The following is a 15,505-nucleotide window of genomic DNA, read 5'->3' as shown; positions in this document are numbered from 1 at the left end:
CATCAGTCAAGACATCAGACATGAAGGGAAACAGGTGGTCCGCAGAAGTGTTGACGTCGGCCACAGCTGCCACTGTGTCTTCGATTACTGCCACAGATATCATGGAAGCCCGGGTGAATGTACGCCATGGCATAGTACTGCCCCAACTGGCCGGTGTCTGTGACACAGCGCATTTTTCGAGCAGCCTGTCACCTGTATGACGGCGTATCTGGGCACGACCATCAACCTGTTGTAATGAGAAACGTGATTATTCGAGCAGGCGATGCCATTCCATTGACACATGTTTGAACATCCAAGATCGCATGCTCAATGCTACGATGTCGTTGTGTCAATATGGGAACACCTAGGGATCGTCTGTTGTAGAGCCCCATTTTCCAAAATGTGCCGTGAAACATGTGATTCTAAACACTTGTGCCTGCACCAGCATTGTACTCTATCGTCAGATCTGTCACAGGTTATCGCCTATCTTGCTTTACAGAGTGCGTGAGCCTCCGACATCCACGTTTTCTATTAACGCGTGACCGCCCAACAGCTTGTCGCCTGCTGATAGTTTCACAGTTATACATATTAAGATGGTATCTGTTCTTTCGGACATGTCCGAAAGAACAGATACCATCGGTGACCATGCAGCTCGTTAGAATGATATTACAATGAAATGAACACCCTTAGCTGTTTACAGGCGTTGACATACGTGAACGGGGACAGATGAAAATGCCGGCCACTTGACCATATTCTTCTTCTGTGCGAATGCACAAACAGTGCCCGAACTCTTACGGGAATCGGCAACGCGCCGCGAGTAATGAGTATAATGGGCGGGGGCACTACGAATGTAGTGCGGGACAATACGTTGAGAATGTGGGTTTCGCGGGAGGCACTCCAGAGATAAATCCCTGCAGTCGCGCTGTCCTCTGTGTCCGCGGTGGCTCAGATGGACAAAGCGTCTGCCATGTAAGCAGGAGATCCCGGGTTCGAGTCCCGGTCGGGGCACACATTTTCATCCGTCAACGTTGACGTATGTCAACGCCTGTAAGCAGCTAAGGGTGTTCCTTGTAGTTTCAGAGTTCTTCAACCACTTTCCGCGGATACTCACGGCAATGGCACGCGAACAGCCGACCCGCTTCTCCGTTACAGAAATGCTCGTTCCCAGGCGCCGTGCCATAACAATCCGCCGTTTGTCAAAGTCGCGTATGCCAGTGAATTTCCCCATTTGCGGCCCATATTGTCGCTAGAATGGTTCCCATTCATCTGTGTATATACATTCTATGTCAGATCACGTGGCTCCAACGCCATCAGGCACCATTCTATCTTGCGGTGGGCAGTGTGTATATAGAGGAAAGTGAATGATGTCTCGGAAACAACAAAGGGACAAACGCGGCTGATAGAAATTGTAATTTGTGCCTGGCTACTACACAGCTGGGAGATGTAAGAACTTTGAAAATGAATAAAAGGGATAAGATGGAAAACGATTGGCAAAAATGACTTTTGGGAGACTATTGTTAAAATATGTTTTAACTAACTGAGTGACCAGCGTAGCGCGAGTATGTATTGATTCAAGTCTTCTACAGGGTGTTACAAAAAGGTACGGCCAAACTTTCAGGAAACATTCCTCACACAAAAATAAAGAAAAGATGTTATGTGGACATGTGTCCGGAAACGTTTAATTTCCATGTTAGAGCTCATTTTAGTTTCATCAGTATGTACTGTACTTCCTCGATTCACCGCCAGTTGGCCCAATTGAAGGAAGGTAATGTTGACTTCGGTGCTTGTGTTGACATGCGACTCATTGCTCTACAGTACTAGCATCAAACACATCAGTACGTAGCATCAACAGGTTAGTGTTCATCACGAACGTGGTTTTGCAGTCAGTGCAATGTTTACAAATGCGGAGTTGGCAGATACCCATTTGATGTATGGATTAGCACGGGGCAATAGCCGTGGCGCGGTACGTTTGTATCGAGACAGATTTCCGGAAGGAAGGTGTCCCGACAGGAAGACGTTCGAAGCAATTGATCGGCGTCTTAGGGAGCACGGAACATTCCAGCCTATGACCCCGACTGGGGAAGACCTAGAACGACGAGGACACCTGCATTGGACGAGGCAATTCTTCGTGCAGTTGACGATAACCCTATTGTCGGCGTCAGAGAAGTTGCTGCTGTACAAGGTAACGTGGACCACGTCAATGTATGGAGTATGCTACGGGAGAAACAGTTGTTTCCGTACCATGTACAGCGTGTGCAGGCACTATCAGCAGCTGATTGGCCTTCACGGGTACACTTCTGCGAATGGTTCATCCAACAATGTGTCAATCCTCATTTCAGTGCAAATGTTCTCTTTACGGACGAGGCTTCATTCCAACGTGATCAAATTGTAAATTTTCACAACCAACATGTGTGGGCTGACGAGAATCCGCACGCAATTGTCCAATCACGTCATCAACACAGACTTTCTGTGAACGTTTGGGCAGGCATTGTTGGTGATGTCTCGATTGGGCCCCATGTTCTTCCACCTACGCTCAGTGGAGCACGTTATCATGATTTCATACGGGATACTCTACCTGTCCTGCTAGAACATGTGCCTTTACAAGTACGACACAACATGTGTTTCATGCACGATGGAGCTCCTGCACATTTCAGTCGAAGTGTTAGTACGCTTCTCAACAACAGATTCAGTGACCGATGGATTGGTAGAGGCGGACAAAGTCCATGGCCTCCACGCTCTCCTGACCTCAACCCTCTTGACTTTCATTTATGGGGGCATTTGAAAGCTCTTGTCTACGCAACCCCGGTACCAAATGTAGAGACTCTTCGTGCTCGTATTGTGGACGGCTGTGATACAATTCGCCATTCTCCAGGGCTGCATCAGCGCATCAGGGATTCCACGCGACGGAGGGTGGATGCATGTATCCTCGCTAACGGAGGACATTTTGAACATTTCCTGTAACAAAGTGTTTGAAGTCACGCTGGTACGTTCTGTTGCTGTGTGTTTCCATTCCATGATTAATGTGATTTGAAGAGAAGTAATAAAATGAGCTCTAACATGGAAAGTAAGCGTTTCCGGACACATGTCCACATAACATATTTTCTTTCTTTGTGTGTGAGGAATGTTTCCTGAAAGTTTGGCCGTACCTTTTTGTAACACCTTGTATAAGTCCATCTCCCCCTTTCCCGTTTCTCACCTTCACCCCCCCCCCCCCCAATCTCCTCGATCGTCCCACTTTCTTTCCATCTCCTCCGACCCTACCCTCTGTCCATCTGCTCCTTCCCTCTCTGTCCAATCTCCGTCTCCCTTCCCCACTTCCATCTCCTTCTCCTGCCTCTCTTTGTTCATCTCCTCCTCCACTCTCTAATTCTATCTCCTCCTCCACCCTCTCTTTGTCCATCTCCTCCTCCACTCTCTCTGTCCAGCTCCTCCATCCCCACTCTCTCTGTCCATCTCCTCACCTTTCCTTTCTCTGTCCATCTCCTCCTCTCGCCTCTTTCTGTCCATTTCCCCTTTCCCCTCTCTCTGCCCATCTACCCTTCCACCCCCCACCCCCTTATCTGTGTCCATCTTCTCCTTCCCCTTCTCTCTGTGTCACTCTCCTACTCTCCCTCTCTCTCCACGTTATCGCCCTACCTCCAATATTTATGACGTCGTATCTCCTGAAACATCTGTCGTAAAATGGTATAATTTTCTAGCTTCATCCAGTGAAAATTGTGGATACTGTCTGAAAAATGTTTTGCGAATGGACGTAGTAGTAAAGAAGTAATAAATTACAACGTCATGCATGATGCGACCCTTTTTCACGCTTGTTAGTGTTTATGACGTCATATCTCCTAAACTATGTGCCGTACAATGATATAATTTTGCTGGTGCATTCAGTGGTATATGTGAATACTGTCTGAAGAATGTGTCACGAATATGTTTTGTAGTAATTCAGTATCAAATTAAAACGTCATGCTTCATACAGCAGTGACAATATAGTTAGCGATAAACTTTTTTTTTCTTTCATCATTTAGCTGTGGTTACCGACGACAAAAGTTTCGTAAAGGTTTGAAATTATGTGTAAAGTTTGTTGCAAGTCACTAGGTGCTATCATTATCAAATACTGGATTACTAATGTAAGGGTATTTGAACGTCACTGGCTAAGCTGTTTTTTTTTCCCCGCCGCACCCGTTTGATAGGTAGTTGGTTCTTATCCCCACAGCGATTCTTTCCAGTCAGTTAGTGATACCTGTACTAAGTTGGACTGAAATCGGTCCAGTGTTTTACGAGTAGATCTGCGACATAGATACACACATATACAGGATGTTCATAATTAAAGTTTCAGTTTCAACACCCTACTGAAAGAGAACCACTGCTCACAATGACGTCAAACTTTAACAGCATATTATCGACGCAGGGGGAAATGTCAGGAAAATAAAAAAGTTTAACTAAAATTTGGCTAATAGATAGCACTGTAAACGCCATAATGCACTCCGGCAGACGCGCGGCACAAGGCTGTTTGCGTCAGAAACGCGCAACATGACCGTCTCCATGAAGGTTCGCGCGCTGCTGGTAAAGCTCTTTTAAAAGAACGGTGTCTGTGCGCCAGTAGCCCTGCAGAAGTTCCGCACACTCAGGGGTATGAAAAAAGACATTTATCCAATGTCTGCTAAGGGTCTGGAGAAAATGATTACAAAATTCGAAACGACATGTTGTTTTGAAGCACAGAGTGGCAGAGGGAGGAATGCAGTTGATCCGAAGTCGCTCAAAGATGTGGCCACAGCACTGCGGCAGGGGTTGAACGGTGGTGAACAACCATGCAATGGACGGGGAATTGGCCCAACTTTGGCCATGCCTACGAGCACTGTGCATGAAATCCTACGAGACATCCTGCATTACTAACCTTTAAAAGTCACCCATGTTCAGGAGTTGCTTCCTGTTGACATACTAGCAAGACGACGTTCGCTCTGGAACGTCTTGCTCGCATGAAAGTTGACAATGAGTGGCAGTGGAACAGTCTATGGACAGACGAAGCCCATTTCCAAATTCAAGGACATGTCAATACGCAGAATTGCAGAATATGGGCACTGGAAAAACCGCACGCATATCAACCAGTACCACTTCATTCTGCAAAGGTGAATGTGTGGTCCAGGCTGACGATATCGTTTTTTTCGAGATGTGTCCTCCGGGTCATGTTACCTGTACCGTCACTGGTAAACGCTATGATTATTGGGACCTGTCACAGATGATCATGGATGATCCAGTCATTCAACAACGTGGATGTGTGGGCAGGATCATTTTTATGCGAGATGACGAGCTCCTCCATACATTGCACAGCTAGTGATGTAGCTGTTGCAGAAGCATTTCATAAATGCTAGAATTCTTCTTCTTCTTTCGCTTACGCTATAGTCCTGCAGCGATCGCAAGGTCGGCGTGGTTACAACGGATTTGGCAGTGTTAGTGTTAGGGATGGCCGGATGCCCTTCCTGCCGCCACCCCCCCCCCCCCCCCCCCCCCGCCCGGACGGAATGAGTGTACCCCAAATGTCTGTGTCGAGTGTGAATCGCGAAATAGTGCGGACGTATTTCAAATGTCTGCGAGGCGTGTAACTGAGGCGGAACGTGGGGACCAGCACGGTATTCATCTAGTGGGATGTGGAAAACCGCCTAAAAACCACATCCAGGATGGCCGGCATACTGGCCCTTGTCATTAATCCGCCGGCCGCATTCGATCTGGGGCGGGCGCGCCTACCCGAGTCCAGGAAGCAGCGCGTTAGCACGCTCGGCTACCCTGACGGGTTTCGTAAATGCTAGAATTATCAGCCGTAATATGCATAGAGCATGGCTGTCCAGATCGCCTGATCACTGTATGACTTCTGGTAGTAGGGTCGCCTGAAAGATGTTGTGTTAAGTGCTCCAATTACGAATGTATCTGAATTGAAGGCATGTGTTGCGCAGCGGATTCTGTAAGTGGCTCCCGAGACACTCATATTTATTGTGGAACATGCTGTTTCTCGATTTGAACTTGTGACAGAATATGGTAGACAGCATATTGAGCACGTCTTGCGCCAGTCTCACAATAGTTAGAAACAGATGTCATTTTGCTTTTTTATGTGGTTTTTGACCTCAGAACAATTAAAACCAATGTAATTTCGCTTTTTATACAGTTTTTGGCCTCAGAGCAATTAAAAAACGATTTTGACCTCGTCGTGGTAGATGGACTTACCTGACTAACAATGCAACAACTGTTTACTTCTGATCTTATGCAGTCATGCAAGTTGAACAATACGGATGGTGTAATGTGCACCTCAAACTTTAGTCCTCATCCTGCGATTCATCTGTCATTTGTTGCCGACCGCAGTTACGTTAAGACGATTACAACGCCATCTATTGGGAAAAGCTTCGTTAGTTTTTTTGTTCCTTGACATTTTCCCCTGCGTCAATAATGTGCTGTTCAAACTTGACTCAAGTCTGAGTAGTAGTTCTCTTTGTACAGCATTTTGAAACTGAAAGTTTAATTATGGACATCCTGTATACAGCAATTAGCCAAAACATCCAAAACATCATAACCACTTGCTTAATAGCTTGTTTTTTCGTCTTTGGAACGAAATACATTACTTATTACGTGTATCATGGATCCAACAGTTTTTTAGTAGGTTTGTGGATGTATGTGGCATTAGATGTCTACGCACAGGTCATGTAATTCGCGTGAATAACGGGCCGCTGTTTGCGTACGCGGTAATGGCGCCCGATAGCGACCCAGATGGGTTCCATAGAATTTACATCTGGTGAATCTGGTCGCTGAGACATCAACGTGAGTGTAATGCTCCTTAAACGACTGTAGTAAGGATCTGGCTCCGAGACACGGACAATTATACTGCTGAAAGATGACATCTCGGTCGGGAAGACATCAAGCATGAAGGGATTCAGGTGGTTCGCAGCCTTCAGCGTGTCTTCGATTACTACCACAGGTCCCATGTAAGCGCTGGAGAATGTCTCCCATAGCATAACACTGCTCCCACCAGCCTGCGTCCATGGCGCGCTGCACATTTCGAGCCGCTGTTCGCCTAGATGACGGCGTTTTTGGGGACGACCATCGACCGAGTGCATCAAAAATGTGATTCAACTGAGGAACCGAGAACTTTCCGTTGATCAACGATCGAATCTCTATGGTCCCGTGCCCACTGCTGTCGTAACTGACGATGTCGCGGGGTCAACATGTGAACACGAAAGGGTGGTCTGCTGTGGAGCTCCATGTTCAACAACGTACGATGAACGGTGTGCTCTGAAGCACTTGTGCGTACACCAAGAGAATGCTCTTTCAACAGAGATGTCACAGATCACCATCTATCCTACTTTACAGAGCAGACAAGCCTCTGAATCCCACGTTTTGTGAAGAATCGTGGACGTCCAAGCATTTAGCGCCTAATGATAGTTTCGCTGTCCTTTTACCTCTTCCCGTAGGTGCTCACGACAGTAGCACGTGAACATTCGACCAGCCTCACCGTTTTCGAGATACTCTTTCACAGGCTGTGAGTAATAATATTCTGCCGTTTGTTAAAGTCGCTTAACTCAATGAATTTCCCCATTTACAGCCCATATCTTCGTTAGGGTGATCGCACATCCGTGTCTGCTCCTATCACATACTTTTGTTACCGCTTCAGGTGCCCGCAACGCTACAAGGTGGCATCCGACGTCGCTGTGGGCAGTGGTCACGATTTTGGGCTAATCAGTATATGTAAATCCATTTTTGTAATATGTATGGATTTAGTACGTTTCACAAAGTAAAGGTAAACTAGTCTAATGCTGGAGCACGCAGGGTGGTGCAAAACAGGTGTTGGAAATTTTTTATCCACTTTGACATACCTTGGGTTCACAGATTCTTTTCAGCATATTTGTGTTACAGAATAAAATCTGAAATTTAATACAGAACGTTTGCAAAGTGGTTTTCTTCTGCAGCAGTGTGTGTGTAGAGCCTTACTTCTTTGAAGACTCTGTCCTTTAGATAAACCTGTAACAAATAATTAGACCGTCTGAGATCGGGAATATTAAGGAGGCCATTTCTTATCATGTCTAGTGAATGCTAAGGCGTCCAGGGTAACAATCTGACTTCCGAACGTCTCCTGAAAGAAATAGAAGACGTCCGCAGTAGTGTGTGGACGTACTCCATCCTGCATGAACCAGTAGTTTCGGAGTATACTGCCGCGTCTTGCAGCCGGTTGAAATTCATATTCCAGTACCTGTCCGTATTTACCTGCTGCGACAGGTCCCTCAATAAAAATGGTCCCAATAATCATTGTACACTGACTGAACACTAAACAGTGGCTGTTTGTTGATGAAGTGGAGCGGCAGCTTGAACTTGTGGATTTCAAGCAGCGCAGTGGTCTCAGCTCAGTTTGTTGACGTCATTCATGGCGATGGAAGCGTGTCTCATCATTAAACCACATCTGATCCGTATCGATTGTTCCATTTTATCAATTTGTTTTGAAGTGCTACTGCCTATAGAGTGAAATCACTGATGGTACAACAAGACAGAGACACCAAGCGGTAGACTGAGGTGCTTCTACGAATGTAGCAGTCGCTAACTACGTTCTAGGCAACAGTCGGCGCTGCGTGTTTTCTACGCGATTGTAGGAGATTTGTGCTTGCAAATTTTTCTTACATAATTTACAAGATTTGTGGATTTTGCATAGTGATCATATTGAGGAGATCACAGAAAATGAAAGTGAGTACTTCCAAAGTTATGATGACGTAAATTTGAGTTTGTACAACACCCTTTATGAGTGGTTTCAACAGGATACCACTGGGCCCATATGTAGTTTTATACTTAATTTTGTAATTGTGTGCAAAATTTTTGAATTTTAGACCCGTTTTTTTGCTTGTTATTGAGGACCATAATTTGTTTCAGGCATTATGTGTTCATGCCAACGGCCTTACCGCAGTGGTAACACTGGTTCCCTAAGTTAATCGCTGTCGGGTTTGGCTAGCACTTGGATGGCTGACCTTCCCGGTCTGCCGAATGCTGTTGACAAGTGGGGCGCACTTAGCCCTTGTGAGACAAATCGAGTAGCTGCTTGACTGAGAAGTAGCGGCTCCGGTCTTGAAAACTGACAACCACCGAGAATACGGCGCACTGACCACATGCCCATCCACATCCGGATCCAGTGACGCCTATAGTCTGCGGATGACACGGACGTTAGGCGGCACCGTTGGACCTTCTAAACCTGTGGGAATGATCTAACGGCTCATGAATATAGCGGTTTCCAGCGAATAGGCTTTCCATGTAGGACATTTAGGGACGTATAGGGATTGCTGCTACGAGATTTACAGATTGAACCGACGATGTTGATAATATAGAGGACTTGCCTTCAGGAGGATGGTGTTTACAATCACCGTCCGACCATTCAGATTTAGGTTTTCCGTAGTTTTCCTAAATCGCTTAAGACATATGTCTGATTGATTCCTTTGAATTGGGCACGATAGATATCTGTCCTCATACTTCCCAATTCCAAACTTTTGCTCCAATAACGCAGCTTTCTACCTCTTAACTAGCATTCCGTAGTACAGGATCCACTGTTTCCTTGATTTGGCATTTTTTTTGTAACTTTGTGGCCAGGTGCTCTTTTGTCGCCGCAGTCGCCACTTAACCCAAGGGAGTGAAGTCTTGGGTACTATCTGTCTGTGAATCGTGTAAAATTTGTTGTTTGTGGTGGGTGTTGCACACACCAAAAAAAAGTTTTGCATCACCCCGGTTCACAGAACTCCTGAAGACAGACGTTGACTGTGGATATTGTGTCACAGACACAGTCCCTTTGACTGTTCAGAGATGTCACTAAAACCGCTCAAAGATGTAAACAACCATGCATGAGCAGCGTCTATTAGACGGAGGGGATACGACAGCCGATCAGTTCCAGTCATTGCACCAGGACAGAGGTACACAGCTCATGTTTTTTGTAATTCAACGATGCCTAGACAGTTAATACCGCGGTTCGACCGCGTCCGCATTGTTACTGTGTGCCAGGAAGGGCTGTCAACAAAGGGAGTGTCCAGGCGTCTTAGAGTGAAGCAAAGCATGTTGTTCGGACACGGAGGAGATAAAGAGAGACAGGAACTGTTGATGACATGCCTCACTCAGGCAACCCAAGGGCTACTACTGCTGTGGATGACGGCTACCAACGGATTATGGCTCGGAGGAACCCTGACAGCAACGCCACCATGATGAGCAATGCTTTTCGTGCAGCCACAGGACGTCTTGCTACGACTCAAACTGTGCGCAATAGGCTGCATGATGCGCAACCTCACTCTCGACGTCCATGGCGAGGTCCATCTTTGCAACCACGACACTATGCAGCACGGTACAGAGGGGCCCAACAACATGCCGAATGGACCGCTCAGGATTGGCATCACGTTCTCTTCACCTATGAGTGTCGCATATGCGTTCTACCAGACAATCGTCGGAGACGAGTTTGGAGGCAACCCGTTCATCCTTAGGCACACTGTCCAGCGAGTGCAGCAAGGTGGAGGTTCCCTGATGTTTTGAGGTGGCATTATGTGGGGCCCACGTACGACACTGGTGGTCATGGAAGGCGCCGTAACGTCTGTACGATACGTGAATGCCATCCTCCGGCCGATAGTGCAACCATATCGGCAGCATATTGGCGAGGCATTCGTCTTCATGGACGACAATTCGTGCCCCCATCGTGCACGCCTTGTGAATGACTTCCTTCAGGATAACGACATCCCTCGACTAGAGTGACCAGCATGTTCTCCAGAGGTGAACCCTATCGAACATGCCTGGGATAGATTGAAAAGGGCTGTTTGTGGACGACGTGACTCACCACCCACTCTGAGGGATCTACGCCGAATCGCCGTTGAGGAGTGGGACAATCTGGACTAACAGTGCCTTGATGAACTTGTGGATAGAATGCCACGACGAATACAGGCATGCATCAATGTAAGAGGACGTGCTACTGGGTATTAGAGATACCGGTGTGTACAGCAATCTGGACCCCACCTATGAAGCCGGTGTGGCCGAGCGGTTATGGGCGCTATAGTCTGGAACCGCAGGTTGGAATCCTGCCTCGGGCATGGATGTGTGTGATGTCCTTAGGTTAGTTAGGTTTAAGTAGTTCTAAGTTCTAGGGGACTGATGACCTCAGATGTTCAGTCCCATAGTGCTCAGAGCCATTTGAACCATTTGAACCCACCTATGAAGGTCTCTGAAGGTCACACATGCAATGTGTGGTTTTCATGAGCAATAAAAAGGGCGGAAATAATGTTTATGTTGATGTCTATTCCAATTTTCTGTACAGGTTCTGGAACTCTCGGAACCGCGGCGATGCAAAACTTTTTTTGATGTGTGTATTTCAACTTTTTTCATGTATCGTGTTTTCTGAGAAGGAGTTTGAGGAAAAGTGTATCATTTGACTAAACGGCCGTGGGAACCACCTACGAACGACACTCAGGCTGAATGGTGTACCAAAGCAACTGTCGTCAATCCGCCAGGCGTATTCCATCCCGGTCTGGTTAAACTCTCTGTTTCCCAAGCTAGCACGCTTCACGTTAAGCTGTACAAACTAGTTCTTCAGCAACTTCCTCGTCGACGAAAAGCGGGTGGCACGTTAGAATACTTTACAATATACACTGTCCGAACAAAGAAGTGAAGCACCCACAAGGAGAGGAGTAGGAAACAAAATGAAAATTCACGGTTAGAGAGGCTAGGTTATGTTATTTCAGTAAAATCGAGTCAGATTTACAAAGAACCTGGCAGTATAAACCCACTTATCAATATGACCTGCACTTCCTCTCGCCCGGATACATGCGCTAACTCGGTTTGGAAGGGCGTCACAAAGCTGTTGAATCCTCTTCCGAGGTAAACTGGCCAATAATTGTTGTAAATGGCTGTTTGTATCCTGAGTGCTGGCACTTCGATGGAGTTGACGTCCGAGCTGGTCCCACACATGTTCTGCTGGGAACAGATCTGGAGGTATTGCTGGCCGTGTACCTACCTCAACGTCGCACAGACGGTACATAGAGACACATGCCATGTGTGGACAGACAATGTCGTGTTGAAAAATGACACCACGCTACGGTCGCATGAGACGTAGCACATGAGCACCAATCCCGCTTCCGGCCATCCTGATTTAGGTTTTCCGTGGTTTCCCTAAATCGCTTCAGGCAACTGCCAGGATGGTTGCTTTCAAAGGGCACGACCGACTTCCTTCCCCATCCTTCCCTAATCCGATAAGACTGATGACCTCGCTGTCTGGCTGTCTGGTCTCCTCCCCCAAAACAACCCAACCCAACATGAGCACGCAGGACGTCCGCTGTGTTTCTCTAAACCACTGGAATAATGGGACCTCTCCCGATATTGCCGACATACTCATCGACAATTGTGCAGAACCACGATCCATCGCGGAACACAATGCGAAGCCATTTATCAGCGTGTATGCTTCCCATTCACGGCACTACCCAAAACGCAGCCATTTGTGTTGTGGTGTCAACGGCAGCCTATGACTGGGATTGTGTTTCCCCAGTTCGGCTGCTGCTTGTCGCCGGCCGCTGTGGCCGAGCGGTTCTAGGCGCTTCAGACTGCTACGCTCGCAGGTTCGAATCCTGCCTTGGGCATGGATGTGTATGATGTCCTTAGGTTAGTTTGGTTTAAGTAGTTCTAAGTCTAGGGGACTGATGGCCTTAGGTGTTAAGTCACATAGTGCTCAGAGCCATTTGAACCATTTTTGCTGCTTGTCTCGGACCAATGGTGTGAGATGACACAGTATTTTGGAGGGAGTACGGCAATGTTTAATTGTTCTCGTATGCCAGGCGCAGATGTGAAGGAGTTTAGATGTGCTTGGTGCACAGTACGGCAATCCTCCATTGTGGTGGTCAGACGTGGTCGACGACGAGTATGGCTGTCCTCAAGTTCCCGTGCAGTCCACCATCAGGCCACTGTGACATCCGAATGCACCAAAAATCTGGATTTTACACGATTCGACGAGCCGGCCAAAAAGACACCGAAAATGAGGACCCTTTCAAAGTCTGCCAGTTACTACTAACACTGTCTCACACGAAGAAGAGGCATCTCCGTATCTTTCACTGTGATCACTCATCATCTCATCTCTTCACCACCCTTATAAACTCTACCAGGCCTGATAACAACAATAAACAGGAACATCACTAACGCACTCTGGTGGCCATTCTGCCTGTCACAGAGAATTGCAACTCCCACCGTTTACTGTACACCCCCGCCGATGTTGTGTCCTTGTACACGTTACATTGACATCCGACCACGTCTCTTGATACATCATTTTTCTGTCACGCATAGCACGATATGATCGCAATCTCATTTGCGTGGTCGTACTGGCTCGTAGAACTTCGCCCGTAGCTTTGTGTGTCAGACTGTTAGTGTAAATGGCTCGAAACCACTTGCTACGGATTGCAGTGATGGAACACTAACGATTAATCGAAGACATCAGCCTTTGCAGACTGCGATGTACACGTCAAAGCTGTTAGTGACGTAATGAGTAGCAATATGTAGTTTTTCCAGGTAAGACTCGTTTCAACCCATTCTACATCAATGGGCGTGTGAGTCCTATACCCTGTCATACTGACCACAATGTAATACGTTGCATTTGTTGCATTTCTGAGAGGCGTAGAGGACAAACAACAAGTGGTATGAAACTTCCTCGAAGATTAAAACTGCGTGCCGGACCGAGACTGGAACTCGGGACCTTTGCCTTCCACGGGTAAGTGCTCTACCACTGAGCTACCCAAGCATGACTCACGCCCCGTCCTCACAGCTTTACTTCCGCCAGTACCTCGTCTCCTACCTTCCAAACTTGTGAGGACGGGGCGTGAGTCGTTCTTGGATGGCTCAGTGGTAGAGCACTTGCCCGCGATAGGCAAAGGTCCCGAGTTCGAGTCTCCGTCCGGCACACAGTTTTAATCTGGCAGGAAGTTTCATGTCAGCGCACACTCCGCTGCAACGTGAAAATCTCATTCTGGAAACAAGTGATATGGTTTTGGATGTCATTGAATACAACATATAACTTCGACTCCTAATGATTGAGGGCAATCTGAACGGCGCTCGATACGTCAGGGAGGCACTGCCCACCCTCCCCACCCTTCAGGTAATTCTATGTGTCACACTTCAGTAGGACAATGTGTAAGACATCTTCCAAGAGCAGCGGGTAACATTGCTTCCCTGGACTGCACATTCGCATGACACGTCACCCATAGAACACGTCTGGGATGTCTTTGCTCGGCAACTTGTTCTTAAACGTTCTTCAGTAACCACTGCTGATGCCTTATGGATTCGAATTTAAATCAGCTCTGGGGAAATTTATCAGTAACATATCGAGTCCCTTCTTGATTCCATACTGTGATGTAGTATTTGGGGGCTTCACGTTATACAGGATATTTAAAAATTGGTAAATAGTCTCCAGTTGCTTGCAGACTGAATGGATGCTTTTTTACAGAGTAAAACTATGGTCTGATCTTGGACCGAACCTGGCACATAGTGAGAATGGTCCCAGAACTAAATAAAAGCCTGCTCATATTTTTTTACAGCGCGTGAGGAAGCGTAAATATCGTTTCATATATTGTACGATTTATGGTGGAAAATACTGTATAGTTTCCACGTGTAAATCAGGACTAATGCCGTAAACATATACGGAAACACATTGACTGTGACTCTTGTTAGAAAACGTTAAGCGTCGTATTTTTTGTGGCATTTCATGTGACTAATTTAATCCGGAAGAACTGAACTTTTAGGGCGATGCTCTTAGTGACAATAGAAAAGCTATTGCAAACGCAGGTGAACATCGTCTTTAATGCATCGATTTCACTTCGGAGAGCCTGTTGCTGTAGCGACACCTGGGCACGTGTTCATTCGCCTGGCTCCGGATGTCTCTTACGTATGACGATTTAACTCCAGTAAATATCAATGCTCTTTGGCAGTATTTGTTTGATACGGTGAACATTTATTTCTAAAAGACACACATCTCGGTTGCGGTTATATCCTTTTCAAGTACGTAAATACAAAAAATAATTTTAGAACGTGGAAGTGTTTCAAAGAATAAAGAACATCTCTCGTATCTATTTCCATCCACAGCGCTCTAAAACCAAACTACCAATTGTAGTTTGTTAACAAGCGATCCGCCCCGGCGTTGTACGGGTACCACTAAGTATCTACGGCAGGACGACTTGTCTGGCGAACTGATAATACATTATAGACATTAACTTCCCTCGTGAGTCAGTCTGCTTGTCTGTGAAAACCGTATCATAATCTTTACAGTAGTTCATGAGATTAGCTTTCACCTACAGACAAAAATGCAGCGTGGATTTTAATTCAGTACTTCAGCAATTAGAAAATCAGTTAGTACCACAGTGTCGGCCACGGAGGCCGAGCAGCTCTAGGCGCTTCAGTCCGGAACCGCACGACTGCTACGGTCGTAGGTTCGAATCCTGCCTCGGGCATGGATGTATGTGATGTCCTTAGGTTAGTTAGGTTTAAGTACGTTACTGGCCATTAAAATTGCTAC

Source organism: Schistocerca serialis, chromosome 3 (genome assembly GCF_023864345.2).
Source record: "Schistocerca serialis cubense isolate TAMUIC-IGC-003099 chromosome 3, iqSchSeri2.2, whole genome shotgun sequence".
In the NCBI taxonomy this organism is placed as follows: domain Eukaryota; kingdom Metazoa; phylum Arthropoda; class Insecta; order Orthoptera; family Acrididae; genus Schistocerca; species Schistocerca serialis.
This window is presented reverse-complemented; position numbering follows the sequence as displayed.